This window comes from Saimiri boliviensis, chromosome 2, assembly GCF_048565385.1.
Source record: "Saimiri boliviensis isolate mSaiBol1 chromosome 2, mSaiBol1.pri, whole genome shotgun sequence".
Lineage (NCBI taxonomy): Eukaryota > Metazoa > Chordata > Mammalia > Primates > Cebidae > Saimiri > Saimiri boliviensis.
The window spans coordinates 50,971,083-50,985,152 of NC_133450.1; the positions used below are offsets into that span (position 1 = coordinate 50,971,083).

At 36.5% G+C, this 14,070-nt stretch overlaps 1 long non-coding RNA gene across 1 annotated transcript; it reads right to left on the bottom strand.

The window, feature by feature from the left end:
* Positions 1–4,257: 4,257 nt before the first annotated feature.
* LOC101037668 (uncharacterized) lies at positions 4,258–12,901 on the bottom strand. The gene is made up of 2 exons (XR_164752.3): positions 12,727–12,901; positions 4,258–4,484 (listed from the first exon to the last, which is right to left on the bottom strand). It is a non-coding gene; the product is annotated as an uncharacterized LOC101037668 (long non-coding RNA).
* Between the last annotated feature and the right edge of the window lie 1,169 nt (positions 12,902–14,070).

Here is a 14,070-nt window from a genome sequence, read left to right on the forward strand (position 1 = left end):
AAAATATTTAACACAGTCAAGCTAATATAATGGGCATATGCATTTATTTTTTGTTACAGGAAGGTATACCAATGGAATTGGCAATTTAACTTGCCCAGACTTCCTATCTTAGGAATTGAACTTCTACTTAAGTGGAAAAGAGACTTATGCCTTAAAGATTCATCTATAGCTCAGTTTACATAGGCAACGAATTCTCCTTTCATTGACAGACTCTATAGCTATATTGATGAATTTAGTCCAAACAAAGTAAAAGCCTCTGACTTTACATCCCTTAGGTTATTTTACAATGCTTAAGTCTCAGAAGGCATTATTTCTTAGTTTTATGTATTTATAAAGGGTTATATATATAAAACTAAGAGGATTATATTTTTGTATAATATAGCCCTCTTTCCAATTATCCCCATGTACTGAGAATATATGTGTGTGTGTTTATAGATATATACATATATATTTTATTTATATGTGTGTGTGTGTATATATATATATACACACACAAACACACACATACACACACACACACACACATATATATATATATATATATATATATATATGCAAGACTATATATACAATGTCCTATTTGGAGAACCATTAAAGTATTTTTCTACCCATTCTTTCACTTCAGTGATATACAATTTATTCTGTTATACACACAGAAACATACACATACAAATACAAATATATGTGTGTATATGTACATATATATATACACATACATATGTTTTAATAATCAGAGTTACAATTTATTTTGAACATATTATTTTCCAGAAATAATTTGCACATTTTCTGCATGCAAAATGTGTCATCTCAGCTTATCTAACTCCTGATTAATATTTAAGGTCAGGTGGAAATGCAAACTTTTCCAAGAAAGTTTTAGATAAAGTTGAAAATAATAGTCTCTTCATCTACACTCACATAGCCTTTTGTTTATAATATTAAACACCATATTACATTATACTATTAATAGTCATCTGTGTATTTATTCATCTCCTTCAGAAGACTCTAAAGGTCATTAGAAACTTGCTAATTCATTTACTAATTATTTAAAGAAATTTGGGGAGAATATCAAGAACAACCCTCTACTTGTTTCCATCCACCATTCACAATTTACTTGCTTAATTGTTCTTTCACAGTGTACGTATATACTGGTATCAGAATTGTTAAGCCATACATCCATGAGAAACAACTTTATTAACTGAAGCACTGTGCTTGTATACACTTTCTTTCACCTTTAATTTTGCAGTCTCCTCTCATTTCTGAAATTACTTATTTAAGCACATTTTTTCCACCCACTTCAGTGAGGTTTTTTCATACATTTTCAATACAGTTGTAAAATTTTGTCACATTGTGCATTCCAAGCTGCAATCCCTCTACTTCCTAAAGGATAGTGCTTTTCTTTTAAATTGCATAAATTAATGTTTCTTCTTCATGCTCAAAAATTCTATGGATTTTGAGAAATGCATAATGTTATGTCCACCATTACAATATCACATAAAATAGTGTCAATATAGTAAAAAAAAAAAAAAAAAAATTGTGTTTCACATCCTCTCCCCTGACCTCTGGAAGCACTAATCTTTTTTTATTATATTGTTTTGCCTTTTTTTTACCATGTCATAGAGTTAGAATAATATCGTATGTGGCACTTGCAGACTAATTTCTTGCACAGAGCAATAAATATTGAATATTCATGTATTTATTCCTGTGGATTTATATTTCTTTTTTTCTGGGTTTACCCCAGTTTATCAATTCACCTATTCAAGGTTGAAGGCCATGTAGGTTGCTGTCAGTTTTTGATAATTATGAAAAAGAGCTCTGATAAACATTCACATTTTCATGTGATATAAATTGTCAAATCATTGGGATAAATACATAGAAGCATGATGGCTGAAGAACATGGTGAGATGATGTCTAGGTTTACAGGAAACCGCCAACCTGTCTTCCAGTGTGCCAATACCATTTTTAAGCTTCTTTCAGCAAACAGCTACTGTTGCTCTACATTTTCACCAGAATTTGGAAAACTTAGGTTCATGGATTTAAGCCATTCTAATTTATGTGTGGTAGTATCACAATTGTTTGTGTTTCTCCAAAGGAAAAAAAAATGCTGTTGAGCATATTTTTATATGCTAGTTGTCATGAGTATTTCAGGGGCGGCGGTGAGGTGTCTTTTCAGAGTCTATACACATTTGTAATTGGCTTGCTGGCTTTCCTATTATTCAGTTTTTAGAGTTATTTGTATGTTTTGATACCAATACTTTATTAGCTATATGTTTTACAGATATTTTCTCCTAGTTTGAGGCTTGTCTTTTAATTCTCTGAAAAAGAGTCTTTCACAGAGCAGAAAATTCAATTTTTATTTTAACAAACTCTAACATATTTTTCTTTTGTAGTGACAAATTTTGATATTAATATTATATCTAAAAATCTATCATCAAACCCAGTGTCACTCATAACATGTAAAGTATGCTTTCTTTTTAAGTATTCTAGTGGTTTCCTCAGACTATCCAATACACATTTGTTACTAATCTAAGATCACCTTCAAAGAGCACTCCAGCACTTCACATATCGTGCAGGTACTTCAATAGAATAGTCTCAATTTATCCTTCCCATCTTTTGTAACATTGCCATCAGTCATTTCACTTACCCACATGCTGTAATTGCCCAAAACATTTACTATACTACTTTGAAAAAACATATAGCTTAAACAAATTCAGAATAAGAAAAATAAACATTTTATTCTGCTGTCATTTTTTTTTTTTCATTTTTCAACACAGTTGCTTTCTTACTGTAAATGCAAGTTTCTGACCTATATCATTCTCCTTCTTCGTGAATAGCCTCTTTTAACATATTTGCAGGAAAGTTTTCCGGCAATACATTCCCTTAGTGTTTCATTGTCTGATAAGTGCTGATTTCTCCTTGAAGTATAATTTTGCTAGATACAGAATTCTAAGTCGGTGCATTTATTCCTTTAACACTTTAAACATTTCCCTCTACACTTTTTACTTGCCTAGTTTCTTTCTGAAAGTTGACTGAAATCCTTGCCCTTTTTTCTCTATGAGTAATGTTGTTTTCCTTCCAGCTTCTCTCAAGATTTTCTCTTTATTGATTGATTGATTGATTTTATTTTATTTTATTCTGCAGATAGAAAATGCTATGTCTGGGTGCTGTATTTTTGTTGTTTGCCATGAATGATATTCTCTGAGCTTCCTAGATTCGTGGTTTGTTCCATGTTATTATGCTTTAAAATCTCTTGACTATTACTCATTTAGATATATTCTCCTCATTTCTCTCTCTTCCTTCTCATATTTCAATTACCCATTTTGTACAACTTTAGAAATAGCTGAGTGGCTCTTTGATGTTCTTTTCTGTTGTTTATTTGTTTGCTTGTTTGTTTCATTTATTTTCTCTTGGCACTTTGTTTTAAAATGTACTTTTGACCTATCTTTGGATTCACTAATTCTTTTCCCAATCATGTCTGGTTTACTGATGAAACAACTGCAGCATTTTTTTTAATATGGAATTATTTTAATTTCTAGTATTTTCCTTTGTTTTTTTCTTAGAATTTTCATTTGTTCTTACATTGATCATCTCTTCTTGCATATTTTCTACACTTTCCGACTAGTGTCCTTAACATCTTAATCATAGTTAGGTGAAATTTCTTAATTGCTATTTCCAAAATATGCATCAGCACTGAGTCTTGTTCAAATTATCATACTCTCTCTTCAGATTGTGATTTTTTTTCCTTGCCTTTTACCATGTTTTATTACTTTGTTGCCATTGTTGAGAGCCAGACATGTTGTATACTTAATAGATATTGAGATAAATTGATGCTGAGATAAATTGATAATGAGATAAAGTTAATGTGAGAATATTTGCTAATCTGTCTAGGAGTCTGACTATATTTAATATTTGTTATGGCTCAGATGTCTCTAGTGTCCTTGTTTTTGTCTCCTCCTTTAATTTTGGGTTTCCTCAAGTACTCATCTTCAAACAGTGTCTGTTTCTTGTAGCTCTTTTGTCTATCCCCTTATGCTGGAGTTAGATTGGTTTAAATTTTATGATATGAGCAGAAAAAAAAAAATGTTCTATAGTGTTCTGATTGAATATCAGTCTTTCAGTGGGCCCATGTCTTAGGTTGTGGCTTTTACAAGTGTTTTGCCAGTAGTATACCTTTTGTTCCTATTACAGGACTGCCAGATTCATATGCCCACTGAGCAGCAATAGACTAATACACTGAGATTTGCAGCAAAAAAAAAAAAAAAAAAGAGTTTAATAATCACAAGGCCGTTGGGCAAAGAGATGGAAGGAATCCTCAAGCTTCAAATCTGTCTGTTGGAGGGATTCTGGACAAGGGTTTTTGAGGGGATCGTGGAGGGTGAGGGTCTGGAGAATTGGGGTTGTTGGTCAGGGTAAGGAAGATTAAATCATCAGGATATGAAAACTACATTCTTCCATGAGTCGGCTCTTTGCTGGGCCCTTCAGACCAACTGGCATCAATAGTTTTACCAGTATGCGTTGCATAAAGGAGAAACTCAAACAGAAATCATATCATCTCATCTCACATGCCTTAGATTTTATCTATAGAAAAGAAAAGGAACCCAACACAGTCTCATTACAAAGGCTACACTATTCTGGGGGAATAAGCAGCAACTAATTACAAGGATGTAGGCCAAATTTGGAATTGGATTCCATTATTGCCACTGATTATTCTGAACGCCTAGTTGAATTTCGTTTTCTCCCTGAATTGGCCTATAAACTTTTCTATGGGACAGTTTCATCTTTCATCCCCTTTAGATGAGAAAAAAAGGTTAAATGGGTAGGGAGCAAGATGACCAATTAGAAACATGTATACTCTGTGACTCCCACTGAGAAGAATAAAAATGGTGAGTGAATTCTGCACCTTCTTCTGAAATATCCAGATTCTCTCATTAGGAATGACAAGGTGATTGACGTGGCCCACAGAAAACAAGGAAAAGCATGGTGGAGCAATGGCTCACCTGAGAGCTACACCAAGGGAGGCAGTGCATAATTGTGCTACCTTTCCAGAGAAACCATGCTTTTTCCATGAAACTGTGCAACCCACAGATCAGGAGGTCTTCTTATGAGTCCATGCCACCAGGGCCTTGGGTCCCAAGCACAGAGCTGTGCAGACTTTCATCACTGCTCACTCAGGTTGCGGCCAGTGGCAGCAGACTGGAGACTGCCTAAGATGGCTGAATTCCTGGGGAAGGTGCAGTTGCTGTCACCGTTTCTCCAGTTGGCTGTTTTCCCTTGCTGGTGCTGGGGAGACATGGTGGCTTAGACTGGGAGCACAGTAGCTGTGGCAGATCATGGCCAGACTGTTTATTTAGGGAGAACTTGGATCCATCCCTACTCATTGGGCGAGGCCTCTCTGTGGTAATTTCACCAACTCCTGCCAGAGGTTTATGGACAGAACTCTGATCTTCCTGAGGCAGAGCCCCTGTGGGGAGGGATAGCCACAGTCTCTGTGGTTCAGCAGACTTAAGTCTTTCCTGCCTGCTGGCTCTGAAGGTACTGGACAGTCTGGACAAGGGATATTCCCTCTAGTGCAGTGCACCCTCTCTGCCAAAGGGCAGCCAGAGTGCTTTGTTAAGTGGGTCCCTGATCCTGTACATACTTCCTCACTGAGTGAGACCCCCAACAGGGGATCTCCAGGCACTTTATACAAGAGCATTCCTCTGGCATCAGGTCAGTGCCCCTCTGGGATGGAGCTCCCAGAGAAGGAGCAGGCAGCCATCCTTGCTGTTCTTCAGCTTCCACTGGTGACACCTCCAGGTGGGGGAGAGACCAAGTGAATAGGGTCTGGAGTGGACCCCCAGCAAACTGCAGCAGCCCTAAGGAAGAAGGGTCTGACTGTTAAGGGAAAAGCAAACAGAAAGCAATAACAACATCATCCACAAAAAGGAGCCCACAAAAAACCCTTCCAAGGGTCAGCAGCCTCAAAGATTGAAGATAGATAAACTCATGAAGATGAGAAAGAATCAATGCAAAAATGCTGAAAACTCAAAAAGCCAAAGTGAATCTTCTCCTCCAAATGACTGCAACACCTCTCCAACAAGGACACAGAACTGGGTGGAGTCTTGAGATGGAGGAACTGACAGAAGTAGGCTTCAGAAATTGGGTAAAAACAAACTTTGCTGAGCTAAAGTATCTTCTACAACAATGCAAAGAAGCATGAAAAACATTATAGAAGCTGTTAACTGGAATAACCGTTTTAGAGAGGAACATAAATGACCTGATGGACCTGAAAAACAATACAACCACAAGTATCAATAACCGAATAGACCAAGCAGAGGAAAGAATCTCAGAGCTTGAAGACTATCTTGCTGAAATAAGAAAGGCAGATGAAATTAGATAAAAAAATAAAAACTAATGAAGAAAAGATCAGAGAACTATGGAATTATGTAAAAAGATCAAACATACAACTGATTGGGGTACCTGAAAGAAATGAGGAGAATGGAACCAATTTGGAAAACATACTTCAGGAAATCATTCAGGAGAACTTCCTGAACCCAGTAAGACAGGCCAACATTCAAATTAGGAAATTCAGAGAACTTCAGTAAGATGCTTCATGAGAAGATCAACCCAAGACACAAAATCATCAGAGCTTGCAAGGTCAAAATGAAGGAAAAATGTTAAGGCAGTCAGAGAGAAAGACCAGGTCACCTACAAAGGGAAGGCCATCAGAGTAACAGGGGATTTCTCAGCAAAAACTCTATAAGCCAGAAGAAATTGGGGGCCAATATTCAAAGCTCTTAAAGAAAATATTTCCAGCTCAGAATTTCATATCCAGCCAAACTAAGCTTCATAAGCAAAGGAGAAATAAAATATTTTTCAGACAAGCAGATACTGAAGGAATTCATCACCACCAAACCTGCCTTGCAAGAGCTCCTGACAGAAGCACTGAATATAAAAAGGAAAAACTATTATGAGTTACTATAAAAACACAGTGAAGTACACAGACCAATGATTCTATGAAGCAACTACATCAACAAGTCTGCAAAATAACCAGATAGTATCAAATGACAGGACCAAATTCACACATAACACTATTAACCCTATATGTAAATGGACTGAATGTCCCAATTTAAAGACACATATTGGCAAGCTGGATGAATAAGCAAGACCCATCAGTGCATGATATTCAAGCGAACCATCTCATATGCAAAGACACACATAGGCTCAAAATAAAAAGATGGAGAAAAATTTACCAAGCAAATGGAAAGCAGAAAAAGGAGGGGTTGCAATTCTAGTTTCTGATAAAACAGGCCTTTAACCAACAAAGATCAAAAAAGATAGAGAAGGGCATTACATAATGGTGATGTGTTCGAATCAACAAGAAGAGGTTACTATTCTAAATATACATGCACCCAATACTAGAGCAACCAGATTCATAAAACAGGTTCTTAGAGACCTATGAAGAGATTTAGACTCTCACATAATAATAATGGAGACTTTAACGCCCCACTGTCAATATTAGACAAATTATCGAGACAGAAAATTAAAAAGGATACAGTATTCAGGACTCAAACTCAGCTCTAGATCAAGTGGACCTGATAAATATCTACAGAACTCTTCACCCCAGGCCGGGCGCGGTGGCTCAAGCCTGTAATCCCAGCACTTTGGGAGGCCGAGGTGGGTGGATCACGAGGTCAAGAGATAGAGACCCACCTGGTCAACATGGTGAAACCCCGTCTCTACTAAAAATACAAAAAATTAGCTGGGCATGGTGGTGCGTGCCTGTAATCCCAGCTACTCAGGAGGCTGAGGCAGGAGAATTGCCTGAACCCAGGAGGCGGAGGTTGCGGTGAGCCGAGATCGCGCCATTGCACTCCAGCCTGGGTAACAAGAGCGAAACTCCGTCTAAAAAAAAAAAAAAAAAAAAAAAAAAAAAAAAAAAAAAAAAAAGAACTCTTCACCCCAAATCAGCAGAATATACATTCTTCTCCACACCACATTGTACTTATTCTAAAATTGACCACATAATTGGAAGTAAACCACTCCTCAGCAAATGCAAAATAACTAAAATCATAAGAGTCTCTCAGATCACAGTGCAATCAAATTAGAACTCAAGATTAAGAAACTCACTCAAACCACACAACTATATGGAAATTGAACAACCTGCTTCTGAATGACTCCTGGGTAAATAATGAAATTAAAGCAGGAATCAAAAAGTTAGTTGAAACTAATAAAAACAAAGAAATAAGGTACCAGAATCTCTGGGATACAGCTAAAACAGCATTAAGGGAACTTTATAGCACTAAATGTCCACATCAGAAAGTTAGAAAGATCTCAAATCAGCATCCTGACATCAAAACTTGAAGAACTAGAGAACCAAGAGCAAACAAACACCAAAGCTAGCAGAAGACAAAAACTAAATAAGACAAGAGAGAAGATCAAATAGACACAATAAAAAATGATAAAGGGATGTCACCACTGACCCTATAGAAATATAAACCATCACTGAATACTAAAAATGGCTCTATGTAAATAAACTAGAAAATCTAGAAGAAATTGATAAATTCCTAGATATATAAACCCTCCCAAGACTGAACCAGGAAGAAGATGAATCTCCGAATAGACCAATAACAAGTTCTGAAATTGAGGCAGTAATATATAGCCTACCGACCAACAAAAGACCAGAACCAAATGGAATTACAGTGGAATTCTACCAAAGGTACAAAGAGGAGCCATTGCCACTTCTTCTGAAACTATTCCAAACAATTGAGGAGGAGAGACTCCTTTCTATCTTATTTTATGAGGTAGAAATCCTGATACCAAAGCCTCGTAGAGATACAACAAAGCCTGATAACAAAGCCTGGCAGAGATACAACAAAACAAGAAAACTTTAGGCCAATACCCCTGATGAACATTGATGCAAAAATCCTCAATAAAATACTGGCACACCGAATCCAGCAGCACATTGAAGAGCTTATCCATCACAGTCAAGTTGGCTTCATCCCTGGGATACAAGGCTGGTTCAACATAACGCAAATCAATAAATGTAATTCATCACATAAACAGAACTAAAGAAAAAAACCACATGATTATCTCAATAGATGCCGAAAGGCCTTTCAACGCCCCTTCATGTTAAAATTCAATGGCTCTTCATGTTAAAAACTCTCAATAGACTAGGTATTGAAGGAACATACCTCAAAATACTAAGAATCATTTATGACAAACCAACATCCGGTATCATACTGAATGAAAAAAAGCTGTAAATATTTTCACTGAAAACAGACACAAGACAAGGATGCCCTCTCTCACCATTCCTATAACATAGTATTGCGAGTTCTGACCAGGGCAATCAAGCAAGAGAAAGAGACAAATGGTATTCAAGTAGGAAAAGAGGAAGCCAAATTGTCTCTGCAGATGACATGATCCTATATCTAGAAAATCCCATTGTCTCAGCCCCAAAGCATTTTAAGCGATAAGGAACTTCAGCAAAGTCTCAGGATACAAATCAATGTGCAAAAATCATAAGCATTCCTATATACTAACAACAGACAAGCAGAGAGCCAAATCATGAATGAAGTTCAAATCCACAGTTGTTACAAAGAGAATAAAATACCTAGGAATACAGCTAAGAAGGGAAGTTTTGAATGACCCCTTCAAGGAGAACTACAAATCACTGCCCAAGGAAATCAGAGAGGACACAAACAGAAGAACATTTCATGCTCATAGATAGGAAGAATCAATATTGTTAAAATAGCCATACTGCCCAAGTAATTTACAGATTCAATGTTATTCCCCTTATACTACTGCTGACATTCTTCACAAAATTAGAAGAAACTATTTTAAAATTCATATAAACAAAAAGAGTCTGTATAGCCAAGACAATATTAAACAAAAAGAGCAAACCTGTAGTCATCATGCTACCTGACTTCAAACTACACTATAAGGCTACCAAACCATCATGTGACCAACACAGAATGGTGCTGGTACAAAAACAGACATAAAGACCAATAAAACAGGACTGAGAATGCAGAAATAAGACCACACAGCTACAGCCATCCGATCTTCAACAAATCTGACAAAAAAAAGCAATAGGGAAATCATTTTCTATTTAATAAATGATGCTATAAGAACTGGGTAGCTATATGCAGAAAATTTAAACTGAGACCTTTCCTTACACCTTACAAAAATTAACACACGATAGGTTAAAGACTTAAATGTAAAACCCAAAACTGTAAAAATCCTAGAAGAAAATCTAGGCAATACCATTCAGGACATAGGCATAGGCAAAGATTTCATGACAAAAATGCCAAAAACAATAGCAACAAAAGCAAAAATTAACAAATGGAATCTAATTAGACTAAAGAGCTTCTGCACAACAAAAGAAACTGTCATCAAAGTGAACAGACAATCTACAGAATGAGAGAAAAACTTTGCAATCTATCTACCTGAATGGGCTAATATCCAGAATTTACAAGGAACTTAAACAAAATTACAGGAAAAAAACAAACAACCCTATTAAAAAGTAATCTAAGGACATGAACAGACACTTCTCAAAAGAAGAAATTTACGTGGCCAACAAACATACCAAAAAAAAGCTCAACATCACTAATCATTAGAGAAACACAAATCAAAAGCACGATGAGATACCATCTCACACTAGTTAGAATGGCGATTATTAAAAAGCCAAGAAACAATGGATGCTATTGAGGCTGCAGAGAACTGGAAATGCTTTTACACTGTTGGTGGTAATGTAAATTAGTTCAAACATTGTGGAAGACTGTGGCAATTCCTCAAAGTCCTAGAACCAGAAATATCATTTGATCCAGCAATCCCATTTCTGGGTATGTACCCAAAGGAATAGAAAGCATTCTATTATAAAGACACATGCACGTGTATGTTCATTGCAGCACTATTCACAATAGCAAATACATGAAATCAACCCAAATGCCCATAAATGATAGACTGGCTAAACAAGATGTGGTACATATACAGCACGGAATACTATGCAACCATAAAAGGGAATGAGATTAAGTACTTTGCAGAAACATGGGTGGAGCTGAAAGCCATTATCCTTAGCAAACTAATGCTGGAACAGAAAATCAAACATTGTGTGTTCTTACTCATAAATGTGAGCTGAACAATGAGAACACATACACACAGGGAGAGGAACAATGCACACTGAGGCCTGTTGGCAGGGATGAGGAGTGGGAGAGCCTCAGGAAAAATAGCTCATGCATGCTAGGCTTAATAGATAGGTGATAGGCTAATAGGTGCAGCAAATTCACCATGGTGCACATTTACTTATGTAACAAACCTGTACATCCTGAATATGTACCCCTGAACTTAACATAAAATAAAATAAAGAATTGGAGAATGTATCCCTTGGGTGCGGGTAGGGGAGAAGATAAATGAATCAATGCCCTTCTTCTGGGTGTAATAAGGCTCTGGCTCATTTTCCCTAAAAGGTATGTTTTTGTTTTGAAGAAGGCTCTTGTATTTCACTATGATTACTCTTCCTCGATCTCTGCCAATTTTAAAAATATTTTTCTCAACTTTTCACCATTAGAACCCAATGGGTTCGTGGATATCAAACTCATGCAAGTCTGAAGTATGCAAGAAATTATCCCCATGAGCTTCTTCCCTCACACTAATCCATACTTGGCCTCCACAAATTAGTCAGAATTACCACTGAAGTGTCCACACAAGTTATAGCTCTAGCCACTTCTGCTTCAGGAAGTAGATCTTAGCGATGGCTCTCAGGTGTGCCAGTTTCTCTCAATTTTATGGTGATGTTTGTCCTGCTTTCTCAGTTTTCTGATATACCTAATAAAAGTCATTGATTTTCAATCTGTATAGGTATATTTTTTATTGTAAGGCCAGTAGTGACAACTTCTGAGCCCTTCACATGTTGATAATAAATCCAAAAGTCCTGTAATGTATTTGTTTTCTCATTTTTTAAAACTAAATATTTGAAGCTATTTTATTAAGAGTTTTTCTTTCCTCAAAAGGTAACTGCATTAAATATAATCTAGGTAAAATATATATATATATACATATATACATACACACACACACACACACACACACACACACACACACAGAGCTAGTGCTCGACTTACGACCACGATTGTTCCGACAGACTGGTCGTAACACGATTTGGTCATAAGTTGAGTTTGCTGTACCGAGTCTGGAATAACAGTTGAAATGGTGCACGCGGAGATGGTAATGCTGCCAGAAGCTCGTCCGCACAGTCGTAACGCCCAACTGGGCAACATTTGCGCTGCCAGACGCGGAGCAGTCGTGGCTAGCGATTGTGGTCGTAAAGTCGAATGGTCGTAAGTCAATCAATATCTGTATATATGTGTGTGTGTGTGTGTGTGTGTGTGTGTGTGTGTATATATATTTATAAAATCTAGGTGATCTACAGTCATGAGAAATATATTTTATTGTATATAATCAGAGCCAAAGGCCTGAAAACATTTGGACTTTATCTCAGATGAGTAATAAGAGATCTTACTATCAGTTAAAATTAAAGTGTTGGTTCTTTTTTAAAGCTGACATAACTTTAATTTACAACATAAACTCAGGATTGAAAAAGCATTAAGTAACTCATGATCTATAAATAAAATTTCAAGATTTAAAACAAGTAATAAGGATTCCCCATGTTTGTATGTTTAATTCATCAATATTTTTAAAATATTTAAACCAACAAAGAAGTGTGTTCAGGTTTTTATTTACTTTAAAAGTGACGTATGAATTTTTCTCACAAAGGAGGCTGATTGTAGAGGAGTTTGGACCTATATCATGGCTCCAAGTTAGCATCACAGTTCCTGGTCCTTCCATCTTTCTGCTCAGTCATATTTAACTTGTGTTCATTTCTTCATGATCAGAATATGTGTCTTTCTCAACCATCTTATATATGTTCTAGGTAGAAAGAAGAAAAATAAAAGTTTAGGTTGTTCTGTCAAATTATAGAAAGTTTATTTGATAAAAAGTCAACTGCTAAAAAGTACCCCTTAAAAATAGAATGAGTATACAATATTAAAAGAAAGCATTGGACTTTGTACAATTGCAAATACTATTAAGAATTTAGTAAATTTTTGAATTTTGATCCGTGCTTTCATTGATTAATTCAGTCAAAATTTGTTTCAAAAACAAATAGTTTTCAGAATATGTAAGTGCCTTAGGAGAGTGCAACCTATAAGTAAAATAATTCTGAATATCCATCTGAAATAAAGCTTTAAAAGCTTACAGCCGGGCATGGTGGCTCAAGCCTGTAATCCCAGCACTTTGGGAGGCCAAGGCGGGTGGATCATGAGGTCAAGAGATCGAGACCATCCTGGTCAACATGGTGAAACCCCGTCTCTACTAAAAATACAAAAAATTAGCTGGGCATGGTGGTGTGTGCCTGTGATCCCAGCTACTCAGGAGGCTGAGGCAGGAGAATTGCCTGAACCCAGGAGGCGGAGGTTGCGGTGAGCCGAGATCGCACCATTGCACTCCAACCTGGGTAACAAGAGCGAAACTCCATCTCAAAAAAAAAAAAAAAAAGCTTATGAAAACCTACTTTCCTTATTATTTCTTGTAATCAACGTATTTCTCAATGGAAAAATTTGCCATTTGCCATCAAAATATATTGTCTGAAACTTTCACTGTAACCTTCATACATCAAAATATTTAAGCAACCTGAGGAGATGCAAAGTTTAGAAAGCAGAATAAAATGTATTTTAATATTTAATAGTTATAAATAATATTTGAGAGATTATAAAGATGTTCTTAGTTCAATTCATAGAGTAAGATTTATATATCTATTAAGAGTGCTGGGCTGGACCAGGTGGATTACACCTATAACCCCGGCATTTTGGAAGCCCAAGGTGGGAAGATCACTTGCAGTCAAGAATTAAGACCAGCCTTGCCAACATGGTGAAACCCCATCTCTACTAAAAATACAAAAATTCATGGAGCATGGTGGTGCACTCCTGTAATCCCAGCTACTGGGGAGGCTAAGGAAGGAGAATCACTTACACGCTGGAGGCAGAGGTTGCAGTGAGCCGAGATCTGCATTCTGGAATGGGCACTGCATTCCAGCCTGGG